Source organism: Echinops telfairi, unplaced genomic scaffold, assembly GCF_000313985.2.
Source record: "Echinops telfairi isolate 266 unplaced genomic scaffold, ASM31398v2 ScPeMD7_655;HRSCAF=1070, whole genome shotgun sequence".
Taxonomy (NCBI): domain Eukaryota; kingdom Metazoa; phylum Chordata; class Mammalia; order Afrosoricida; family Tenrecidae; genus Echinops; species Echinops telfairi.
This window is the reverse complement of record NW_022104553.1, coordinates 20,264,066-20,271,240: the sequence shown is the minus strand read 5'-3', so window position 1 is coordinate 20,271,240 and position 7,175 is coordinate 20,264,066.

Genomic DNA, 7,175 nt, shown 5'->3' with positions numbered 1-7,175 from the left:
CCACCGGAAAACACATGTTTCTGTTGGTCTTCGGGAACCGAGACACCGCTCCTCTATCCGTCTCCCGTGGATTTGCCCACATGCAGAAACGCCCACCTATGAGTTCCCGGAGTTACCCATGCTACACCATGCTTCAAGACACAATTCCATTGATTTGTCATTCGAAATAAATATTTCACCATATGCAATTCCATATTGTTTTTGTGATGAATCACGATGCTTGCATGATGTTCAATTTGTAACCAAGAAAATACATCCTGCCTATCAGAAATTTACATGATGATTCATCACAGTAGCAAAAGGACAGTGATGAAGTAGCAACGAAAATAATTTTAAGGTTGGGGGTCACCACCACATGAGGAGCTGTATGAAAGGGTCGCGGCTGAGGAAGGTGGAGAACCGCTGCTGTAGAGGAAGGGTGGAACTCTTTGTGATCATCTTTGGTGACGAAGATCCCTGTTATGGATTGACTCCGTGGTCTCCTGAAAAACATGTGTGTTGCTAATTCTACCCTTTGGGCCATCATCCACATTACGAACGGGTTTTCTTTGTTCGGTTCACAATGCAGTGTGAGAGTCGGCATGTCTTCAGTCAGTCACTTTGAGACACTGAAGAGCAGACCCCACAAGTAGCCAGAAAGTGGCTGCAGGAAGAGATGGCGAAGCCTTCGAGATCTGCCAGGAGCCAAGAAACAGAAGCTAGAAGGAGACAAAGAGTTTCCCCAGAGACGAAAGAAAGAGACAACATTCCCCCAGAGGGAGCACCCTGGATGCAGACTTGTAGCCTCTCAAACCTTGAGAAAATAAATTTCGGTTGGCAAAATGACCTAAATCGGGCATTTCTGTTTGAGCGTTGCTCAATACAGAAGACACTACCATCGTCATTCAACCTGTCTGAGTGTCAGCGGCTCCTCGGTCACGTGAAGAAAATAACCCTGTGGTGGATCAAACTGCCATGGTCAGGTGCCACCGAATCGCTTCTGACCCGCCGTGGCCTTGTGTACAACAGAAGGAGACACTGCCCAGCCCTGCACCATCCCCACAATGGTTCCTGTGCCTGAGTCCATGGTAGCAGCCACGGTGTCCGTCCATCTCCTCGGGGACCTCCCTCTTTTTCCTGTCCCCGCACTTCACCAAGCATGACTGGAATAGGACATAAAGCACGTGTCAACTTGTCTCGGCCATAATTCTCGGAATTACGTAATTATCTCTCATCCTATGGTCTGATGCAATGAATCCCCTGTGTGATAATATCAACCTCCATGATGCGAACGAGGCAAGATGGGTGATGATGACACTCATGAAGCAGGATACCGTCCATAGGGTCAGGTTTATCTGAAGTCCATCTCTCTCTCTCTCTCTGAGGGATACAGAAAAAATTTTCCCAGGTTGTTCCCCCAAAACATATGCCAAACCTAGGAGGCTGCTTGTAACACATGGTAAATGACTGTAGCACACGGGAAGTCAGCTGCTTAAAGGTTATCTTGCTGAGGGTATCAGCCATCTAGGGCAATCAGACCCTATTGTCTGTTCCATCATATGTGGGACCCACTCCCTGCTGATAAGGAGAGTGGACTGTTTCCCCAAAGGAGAGCCCAGAGATAAGATCAAGCCAACTCAAGGACCGCCAAAGTTAAGCTGTCATCTTCAATCTAGGATCCGCTCATCTTATCGCATGTGGACCCCTAGTCCCTCCTCTTCCTATTGTGTGTACACCCCTAGCTCCTCCCCTTCCTGTCAGGCATATGCCTATTGGACAGCCCCTTCCTGTTACGGATGTGTTTACCTGTAATCAGAGGGGGTTTCACCCCCCTAAATAGTATACAAGCCGTGATTAGAAATATGCTCACTCTCCTCCTCCTGCTTTCTCTTCTCCCACCTCCACGTGGACCACCAGGAGGGGCTGAGGTGAGCACGTCACCATGAAATGTGTCTGACTGCTTTATTTCACTCTCTCTCCTATCCTTCCTATTCTCTCTGACCTTACTGTAATCTTTATATATTATAGCCGCACAATTGTGCCTAAGGACCCCACGGTTGTCAGAGGCTGGTTTACTCTGATATCTCTCTCTCTCATTTTTCTTTTTTAAAATATAGATGTGTTAGGGCGGTTTGGCTGGAGAAACAAATCCGGTGATCCTCATATAAGTGTAAGAAATAGCTTTATATCAAGAAGTAGTTACATATCGAGAAAACATCCCTGCCCAGGCCAACTCAAGTCCATAAGTCTGATACTAGTCCATAAATCCCTCCGCAGACTAGCCACACGGAATGATGCAGAATGCAGGGAGATCACCAGCCGGTGGATCCAATGGCAGTGGCTGCATCTCCAGGGGTCTGGCAGGTCTCAGAGTGGCTGGCCAGCAGGAAGGTGGAGCAGAGAGAGGGGCAGTTTCCCAGGATCCTCCTAATGAGAAAGCCGCACCCACCAGGAAGTACCATCAGGCTGTGATCTTCTAGACTAGTGGTTCTCAATCTTCCTAATGCTTCCTAATTTTGCCACTGTTATGAATTGGGCAACCCCTGTGAAAGGGTCATTCGACCCATAGGTTGAGACCTGCTTTCTAGACCCAGAGGAATGTTGGTGCCAAGACACTTGTCAAACCCCAGCCCGTGGATGTTGACAAGAGACCAGGACTTCCCTCAGAATGGACAAAGAGAGAAAGCCTTCTCCAATTCAGAGCTGGTGCCTTGAATTTGGACTTCTAGCTCCTAAACTGTGAGAGAATAAACTGCTGTTACTCACGGCCGTCCACTGGTAGTAATTCTGTGACTGTAGCTGTAGATAACTACGGCAGATCCTGAGCTAGCCAGGTTGTTGGGTGGAATGGAATGGAACCTTCTATGTCAAAGGGAGGGGACTTGGTGGCTTAGTGGTTTGGGGTTGGGCTGCAAACCGCAAAGTCAGCAGTTCAAACCCACCAGCCTCTCCGAGGGAGAAAGACTGGGTTTTCTACTCCTGCAAAGAGTCACAATCTCAGAAACCCACAAGGGCCGTTCCACCCAATCCTACAGGGTTGCTGTGCGTGGCCATGCACTTGATGGCAGTGAGTTTCGTCGCTGTTGCTATTGTTAAATGTAAAGGGGAAACAGATCTGTGGTAGCTACCTCATCTCATGTCAACTTGCGAAGGGGTGGAGTCTAGCCTGTCATAGCCAATAATTCCTCTGTGTGGGCATGGCCTTCTCCTGAGAATTCTGGGAACTCCTATCTTCCTCCCAGGAGGTGAGACACCCACTCTCTCAACTTCATCTCCCTGTGAGACATTCCGGCTGACAAGCCACATGGAACTATGCTGATGGCAGTCAGAGCCCTGGAGCTAGAGGAGCCATGTGGAGACTCACGCCAGCGCTAAGATGCTTCCACCACCACAGGATATTGCAAGACTTTCTACCCACTGGCCTGTGATGTTCTTGCATTTGGCATCATTGCATGTGTTGAATGAGTCTGAATAGGAATTTATAGATTTGTATCTGACATATGGGCTAATATCGGACTCATGGACTTGATCTGGACTGGGCTGGGCTGGGCTGTTTTCTTAATATACAATTACTCTTTATATAGAGCTCTTTCTTATGCAAATAAGTCTCCCCTGATCTGTTTCTCTAGTCAACCCAGACTCGCACAAGATCCTTAATTTTCCCTGCCCCTGAACCAGGTGACAGTAACCTGATGTTGGTCACAGACTGTCCCTGAAGGCAGATGAAAGGACAAGAAGGGAAAAACCCAGGCCAGCATGCAGGTATTGGTGTGGCATTCGGTCCTGCAGAGGGATGCCTACACCTGCTGCCAGCACTGGGTTGTCGGCCTCGGGGGGCACTTGCAAGTCCCACCTGAGTGGATTAGAGGGTGCCAGAGACACATCACACTCACATACAGCAGCAGCAGCAACCAAAGAACTCAGTGTATTTCATCACAGGGCAGGGATACTTCCAAATGGAATGAAGCGGCCCCCCCTGGTGAGGTGAAAGAGGAGGAGGACTCTGTCTAGGGGAACATTTCTTGCTTTGAAAGACACAGCCCAGCGGGTGGAGATCCCAGTTCTGCAGATGGTCAAGTTTCCCTCCAATTAGTTCGCTCAGCTTGTCCTTGGGCTTCCTGCATGCTTTCTTTCAGTTTGACCTCACACTAAAGCTCCATCTCAGTGCGTTTCAAATTGATCTCAGGCTATGGTTCTGTGTCAGGGCAGTCACCTGATGTTCACTAGGGCCTGGTCCCAAGGACCAGGCCTGTTTTCTCAGGGACTGTGGTAGTGACAGAATTTCATGTCAACTTGAAGCTACCTAAAAGTGTAGGGGTGGAGATTAGCCTGTCAATCAGGTCACAACCTGATGGTGCCTCCTTGGGGGTGTGGCCTTCTCATAAGGAGGGCCCTGGGAACCTCCTCTCTGCCTTCACCTTCCTGCTGGCTGACTCTGTTTGCTGCCAGAGCCACCACCATTGGATACACACAACTTTGCACCCACTGGCCTGTGATCTTCTGCATTCCTCGTCATTGCATGTGGCTTTGTGAGTCTGAAGAGGGACTTATGGACTAGTATCAGCCTTATGGACTTGGGCTTATGGACTGGGCTAGGATGTTTTCTCTATGTACAACTACTTCTTTTTTTTTAATCATTTTATTGTGGGCTCATACAACTCTTATCACAATCCATCCATCCATCCATCCATCCATTGTGTCAAGCACATTTGTACATTTGTTACCATCATGGTTTTCAAAGCATTTCCTTTCTACTTGAGCCCTTGGTATCAGCTCCTCCTCCACCACCACCCTTCCCCTCCCTCCGTCATGAACCCTTGATAATTAATAAATTATTATTATTTTTTCATGTCTTTCACTGTCCAATGTCTCCCTTTACCCCCTTGTCTGTTGTCCATCCCCCTGGGAGGGGTATAGGTAGGTTATTGTGATCGGTTCCCCCTTTCTCCCCCCACTCCCCCCTTTCCCTCCTGGTATGGCTCCTCTCAATATTGGTCCTGAGGAGTTTATCTGTTCTGATATACAACTACTTTTTGATATAAAGTTTGTTCTTACACACAGATAGTGTCACTGGATTTAGGTCAACCCGGCCTCACCCAGGAACCAGCCATTGTTCACTCCCTTAGCCGGCAGAAGTCCCTGCTCTGTCCCAATCATGCTGCTCAGTAGCCCCAACTCTAAAGTCTTTCCTTCCAGATGAACCTGGATTCTCACAGGCACATTTGACATGTTCATTCTCTTGACCCAGGACTGTTGGGGTGAGCTACTGGCAAGTTGACTGCCAGCTCACGGCGACTCTCCACGCACAACAGAATGAGAGGCTACCAGTCCTGCACCACCCCCCGATGGGATTCAGATTAGACCCTTGTGGTCCACCTGGCTTTGCCGAACGGGGTTTTTGCCAGTAGATGTCTAGGTCCAGAAGCCTTGCTAAAACCTATTTGGTAGCAGCCAAGCACCCCCACCCACTCCTGAAATGTTTGAATACTAACCAAATATATATGTATGCATATATGTGTGTGTATGTATACGTATGCATATATGTGTGTATGTATATGTATGCATATATGTATATGTATGTATGTGTGTATCTATACATTTGACCCAGTGACTCTGCCTACCTCCCATCTTCTTTTGATGCTACCCTAATCCTTCGGTATTTTTTGTATCATTGCTGTTAGGTGCCCTCCAGTCAGTTCCGACTCCTGGTGACCTTCTGCACAACAGAACAAAACACCACCCGGCCCTGCACCACCCTCACAAGGGTTCTTAGGTTTGCAGCCACTGTGTCCATCCACCTTGTTGGGGGTCTTTTTTGTTTTCTGTCTAGAATCCTTCACTATTGCAACCGAGGCTCAAATTTTTCCCCCCTCCCTCGGTTCTTCCAGCTTAAGACATGCCCAACTTGTTCATCCTTTTAGGTTTTCCAACCTCAGGTCTTCGTCCTTGTTTCACAATAATGCTCTCAGTCGTCTTCTCCAGTCCCCCTTTACACTCTTCTTATCTCTGTCGCTTTCTCATTTCTTCCATTCTTGGACCTACTCGGCATCCAAGAACAAGTGTCCAAGTCTCTTCTGACATCCATTTTAGACTTTTCCCCCCCTTTTCTTTCCTATTTGCGAATGGCCCTTCAATCCCATCTTCAGTGTCTTCTAGATGCCCTTGGTGCCATCCCACAACTTGTCTGGTCTTTGATCATTATTGTCAAGTACTGGGAGTCTAGTGACTTCACAATGATCAAGGTCACCTCTGGAAACGACAGCCTCACCATTAGCTGAGAATCCTATATCCCCTCTGCTCATCCCTCTCTGAGAACTCATCTCAGGCCCTGCAAAAGCAAGAGCCTCACCCAATTGCAGCATGTACTCCCTTCATCCCAGCTTTCTCTCCTGTGGAGTCAGAATGGTCCGGTGCCTTCTTTGACTCCCAGTTAGGTGATGGTCTCCCTAGAGACAAGGACTCCAACAGTCATAGTCACCCCTTTACTTTCATGCTGGGGATGAATTGTCTTCCCTCATCTCTTGGGAGAAAGTTGACAGTTCTTCTCCCTCAAATCAACGTACTAATAAGCGAATGTATCCCCCCTCTGTTCCACTAAAGAGCCCTGGTGGCCCTGCTGGGTAGATGTTGGACTTCTAACTGCAAAGTTGGTAGTTCAAACCCACCAACTGGTGGCGTCATGAGAAAGATGGTGCGCCCTGCTCCAGAAAAGATGGACAGCCTCAGACACCCTTTCCAGGATCGCTCCCAGTCAGAATCAACTCGATGGCAGTGGGGTTGTGTACCACCCCAGTGGCTGCTGGGCAGGAGGAAATGTACTGAGGTGCAGACCGTGGTGCATGAGACAAGACACTGGATTATTGAGACATCTCATCTCCCAACTCGGGTCCTCAACAAAGTTCAGGGAGGGCGAGATATGCTCTGCAAATTGCAGAAGTAAGACAAGGTGCACTTTCTTAGCTCTGTGGTTTTCAGTTCCTTTTTGGAGCCGAGTTATCCATGATGTTGTCTGCGGCTTCGCTAGGCCCCTTTCACCCACTCTTCTGCTTTTCTTTGCCAGTTAGAAGGTGTGGGAAGCACAGTGCCCATGACCCAGCCCTTATGACCACAGAGATGCTGCCCCTGGCCCTTGTGGGAGGGAGGGAGCTGGCCAGGATGGGAGGTGGGTGCCTAACTCAGTTCTGGAGGGCCGCTGT